Below are 5,937 nucleotides of genomic sequence, written 5' to 3'. Positions count from 1 at the left end.
AATAGACCAGCAAATTTGCTTACTGTTGTGTGTATGCACAACAAATAAAATATGTTCTGTAGACCTGCAAAAGGACAATCTGATCTGTATATCTTTCTACTTTTTGATCCTAGTGAACATGACCCCAAGCATAGCAAATAATCTCACTGTTTTTCTCAAAGGCAGCAAATCAGAAGAACACAGAATATAGGGAGTGACATTTCAACGTTTTTTAGTGATGCTTTCTCACTAATTGTAAGGCCCCTGATTATTTAGCAAGTATAACAAATGATACCTTATTCCTAGTCAGTTTCTGGAAGCCACTGATCTCTTTAAGTGCAAATGACATTTTTTTCATGAAATGGGATAAGATCCGTCCTCTTTCTTTCCTTTTGCAACCATATAGATGGGAATCCAGACCCTCCAAAAAAAACCACTTCAGGCCAACAAAACACTTTGCTTGTATCTAGTAACTAGCCTTCTCTGACACTTTGCACGCTGTCTCTAACACTAGAATTCGTGCATAGCAGAAACTTTTTAAAACAAATCCTCAGTTCCTTTCCCTTGAGTCCTCTGCTGAGCCTCAGTATCATTCCTGTCCTCACATTATTGGCTACAAGGTTAACAGTATCCCATGTTCCCTTCATCATGGAAACAAATATCCTCAGTTTTCCTGTCAGTTGCACCCAGTCAACCAGTGGTATCAATGGATATTGCAACAGATGACTTTCTACCTTTGCTTGCGTATTTTCTTGCATGAGGCACCTCTATTGTCTCTTGCAAGCACTCAAATTCTCAGTGTAATGTAAAAAGCACAGCAGTAGAAAAAAGGAAAATAAAGAAAAAAGTCATCATGTCTAGCCAGTTTGGATATCTGAGCTAGGTTCCAATGGTTGGTCTGTTCATGTGCATCTCTACTGGGGGAAGAAAAATGAAATCCATGAAGGAGAAGGACAGTGATATTAAGAATGCATGTCCAATATGCTCAGTACAGTTACTGTAAGAATTCTCTCTTCAGTAATGTGGTTGGGAGGGGATTTTTGATTCAACAAATCAAACATGAAAATCTTGCTTTCTGATAGAGAATTTCAGACTTCCCTATGAACTTGCAGCCAGCTCCACAGTTAGTCCCATTTTCACCCAAAGTGCAGTATGTCATACCTGTTATTTGGTTCCTTGCTGAGCACTTTTGTGAAGATGCTTTACAGCACAATCCAATGTCTTATTTTGATGTCTATATAAGTGCTGTACAAGTGTAAAATTTCCTTGCAATATCATGGGGATCTCTAGGTGAAATCTGGTTTATGAGAACAATTCTTAAGTGAAAATCCAGTGAATTGACTTTGGGGCACATTTTAAGATCAAAAGACAGGCTAAGTCATGGTTATAGCTTAACACACACAGAATACATATTAGCAGCTTGCTAGACTATACCACTATGTATGAAGACCCCCAGCCAAATGTTCTGTGGTTTTTGAAGATATTGTGTAAACTCCAGAATTGTTTATAAAAACAGTTAATGTCATGATAGTTCACTATTCTGGTCTATGCTAAACTACTCTGTCTTCTTTTATAAGGAAATCCACTGTTCCTCTTATCTTGGGCAGTTGCTTTGGTATTTCAGTTACAAGTATATACATCTTTCACAACCTTTTCTTGGTTTGCCCAGTACTGTAATAACGAATATCAATATTCTAAACTTGGCAGATGTACCTTTTTATTTGTTTAAGTGGAAAAAATAAGAGGCAAACCTGAGTGACTGTATACAGCGTTCCCTCTGGTGAACCACTTTTTTATCTAACCCTGTAAGACCACTGTGTCCTACAGAGAAGTAATTTCTAAGAGACTTGCAGAATTTCTGGAATTGCTTGTCCAAATTTTTCCCTTGTACGAATCTTAAACTGTCAGATGGCTGTACCTTATGAGGGATCGTCCTAGCAATTTAATGGAACTCTACAGCCATGTATTCTCAACTCTCGAGTCCTGACAAGCCCTGCAGGTTGCTGTTAACAAAGTAAGAATTGAGAAAGCTGAGTGATACTTGGAAAGCAAAAAATCCTGGAGACACTGACTTACGTGTTATAATAGCTAAGAGGTGGTTGATGTCTTTAATAAGTGAAAGGATCATACACCTGTTCTTCTAAACTCCTTTGATAAACCAAAATGCACTGTGCAAAGCTACACTTGGAAATGAAAGCAGCATCATTTTTTCAGAAGAAAACATGGGAACAAAGAGTCCCATCCCAAGAGAAATGTTGTGCTTCTGGCCTTTGTTTAGGTTTGCTTATTGACAGGGGTTTGCACTGAAAGCAAAGGAAGAATCGGTGCATGCAGTTCTGGTTTGGCTTGTTGTGTTAATATCTGTAGTGGTGACTAATGTCTGTTGTCCCATACCCCACAAGGAATAACATCACAGCCAGTGAACTCTCAGAAACTGCCAGGATGCCTTTGGCACTCTTCTTATTCAAACAGTTCGGCATTTTTCTGTACTAGCAGTGAATACAGACCCCCAAATTTAATTTCTCCACAGCCTGGAAAAAGGTGAAATGAGTCCAATGGCTGACTGTTCCCAGGCTTGTACTTCATCCCCAAGTATGAAGTACACTTTACTGAGATTTGAGATTGTTTTTAACACACCTGTCATCATATTCAGCTGAGATGAATGTTTACTGCATCTAGTCATGGTAGTATTACTGATCTGTTTCATGAGAGTTGATCCAAGCTCCAAAGGTGATTCACAATAACCAGCATTTTCCCTTCAGTCCACATAGGCTGCTGTGTAAATTTTCAAGCAGAAAACTTCTACACTTTCTTTAAGCCTCGTTTTATAAAATTGTCAAATTTTTCCCACATTAGCATTGATTATATGTGTGATTGTGTCTTCTATTTCTAGCAAGTGGTCTGCTTCCACCCTGTATTTCATTTCTAAAAAGCATTTGGGATCCCTCAGGTTTGGAGCCTTTGATTCTTCCGATTATTGCTAGCATCTTCATTGTATCAAACACTGCTGCCTCTGACTTTGGGCACTGGTCAGATACTGGGGATGCTGAACAGGTGATTAGACTTGTTCTCCACTATTTTAGCTTAGTGTTTTGTGCTGTGTTTTTGGTTGGTTGGTTGGTTGGTTTGTTTTGTTTTATGAAGCTAGCTGATTCACAGAACAGAAAATGTTGGAGAAGGTGTGCAAAGAGGATTAATTCAGAGGGAGGAATATGGATGCCTTAGTGCAAAGCTTTCTCTTCTTCCTATTAGTGACCCTTGAAGAGACTTCTTAAGTCTTTGAAACCTACCTATCATATTAAGGTTTGTTATTTTAGTAGATTATTATTCCAGATTATTAAAATGCCTTTTTATTTTTTTCAAGTTAAGGAGGCTTCTTTATAAGCTCATCATGAGAGTAGGGCAGCCCCTCATCTTTCCTTTTGAAACCAAATTACCTTGCAGCACTGTTTTCTGATGCTTCTGTCTTACCTTTACAAAGTTGAGGTGAGCCCATGATTGTGCTCAGATCTGCTGGGTTGAATAAAGAACAGAGATGGATGATTCTTCTGTCAAAAAGAGTGAAATCATGGTGATCCACTGCTATTGAATTCCTTTACAAGAACAAGAGTGCTGAGAATAAATTTAGGGTATATTATTAGGATATAATTTCAAACAAATTCACGTCATATTGTTTGCAAGATCACCTTATTGAATTTGGCTGGAGGAAAACTTTCCTCTGTTTTTCCCCCCAAAGGAGTTGTTTCAAAATATTTATATAGCCCTGTAACATTTACACAGTGCTCTACACTGCTGACATGCTGCTTACCTGGGTGAGTGGAGACAAGAGAAATACATGGATGATGAGCCATTACTGATGAAAAGGAAGGAGAGAAATGAAGCAGAAGGACTGAGGAGCAGAGGAGCACTGGGCTATGAGCAAACCAGGGCTGAACCTGGAGGGAAGTTATTGCAGAATGGAGGAAAGTTAAATTATGTGTATGTGCCAATAATTTCAGAAAGAGTGAGAAAGAAAATCAACAAAACATGGTAAAAAGCGTATGTCTAATTAACCTAATATTTTTTTAGAGCAAAATCATTCTTAAATGTCCCTTCAAAATGTCCCTGCCATTTGCCAGGAAGCACTGCTAGTTAAATTAATGTAGCGGTGACATTTTGTTTAGAGACAATAGAGGCCCAGTTATCTTCTCACATACACTCATCTAAATCAGCTGAATTCAGAATTACATGTTATGGTGAAAAATATGCAAAGAAGGAAAGCAAGCCCTAGGTCTGTGCTGCTTAGGGATTATTTCCACCAATGATAAAGTGTAGTCTCTGCTGTATACAGACTCAGAGTGCAGGAAGATCTCCCTCATCTTGTAATCTATCCGCTGTTACACCTGAAACTACAGAAGTACTTTAGCCTAAACTTGAACAGAAACCATGTTTTATCATAACTGAGGTTATAGCTCACAGAATAAGGAATTACTAGAGAGCACTTTATATATTTGGCTTCACGCATTTGCAATATGTAGTGTAATTTAGAAATTATAATGTAGATTATTTGGTCATTTTCACACAATTCAAACTAAACCCTGAGCATTTGCTTCCATTAAGGGCTGCATAAGTATCAGATAATACAACCAACTTACACAGGCTGAGGGAAACAGGAGAGGTGCCTGAGGACTGGAGGAAAGCAAATGTCACTCCAGTCTTCAAAAAGGGCAAGAAGGAGAACTCGAGTAACTGCAGATCAGTCAGCCTCACCTCCATCCTCGGGAAAGTGATGGAACAACTTATGCTTGGTGCCATCTCAAGGCATATCAAGCATAAGAGGGTCATTAGGGGCAGTCAACACGGCTTCACTAAAGGGAAGTCATGCTTGACCAACCTCATAGCCTTTTATGAGGACATAACGAGGTAGATAGATGATGGCAGAGTGTTGGATGTGGCCTACCTTGACTTCGGTAGAGCATTTGACACAGTCTCCCACAACATCCTCACAGCAAAGCTGAGAAAGTGTGGTCTGGATGATTGGATATTGAGGTGGACTGTGAACTGTCTGAAGGAAAGAAGACAGAGGGTCATGGTCAGTGGGGCAGAGTCTAGTTGGAGGCCTGTATCTAGTGGAGTGCCTCAAGGGTCAGTACTGGGGCCAATATTGTTCAATATATTCATCAATGCCTTGGATGAGGCAATAGAGTGTACTGTCAGCAAGTCTGCTGATGACACTAAGCTGGGAGGAGTGGCTGACATGCCAGAAGGCTGTGCTGCCATCCAGAGACATGGAAAGGCTGGAGGGTTGGGTGGGGAAAAATTTAATGAAATACAACAAGGGCAACTGTAGAGTCTTACATTTGGGCAGAAACAATGCCAAGTTCCAGTATAAGTTGGGGAACAACCTATTAGAGAGCAGCATAGGGGAAAAGGACCTGGGAGTCCCAGTGGACAGCAGGATGACCATGAGCCAACACTGTGCCCTTGTGGACAGGAAGGCCAATGGCATCCTGGGGTGTATTAGAAGCGAGGTGGTTAGTAGATCGAGAGAGGTTCTCCTTCCCCTCTACTCTGCCCTGGTGAGACCACACGTGGAGTATTGTGTCCAGTTCTGCGCCCCTCAGTTCAAGAAGGACAGGGAACCGCTGGAGAGAGTCCAGCGCAGGGCAACAAAGATGATGAAGGGAGTGGAGCATCTCCCTTATGAGGAAAGGCTGAGGGAGCTGTGTCTCTTTAGTTTGGAGAATAGGAGACTGAGGGGTGACCTTATTAATGTTTACAAATATAGAAAGGGTAAGTGTCAGGAGGATGGAGCCAGGCTTCTCTCGGTGGCAACCAATGGTAAGACAAGGGGTAATGGGTTCAAACTGGAACACAAGAGTTTCCACTTAAATTTGAGAAGAAACTTCTTCTCAGTGAGGGTAATAGAACACTGGAACAGGCTGCCCAGTGGGGTTGTGGAGCCTCCTAGTCTGGAGA

This window comes from Columba livia, chromosome 3 (assembly GCF_036013475.1).
Source record: "Columba livia isolate bColLiv1 breed racing homer chromosome 3, bColLiv1.pat.W.v2, whole genome shotgun sequence".
Taxonomy (NCBI): Eukaryota; Metazoa; Chordata; class Aves; order Columbiformes; family Columbidae; genus Columba; species Columba livia.
Note: the sequence above shows the minus strand (reverse complement) of the source record.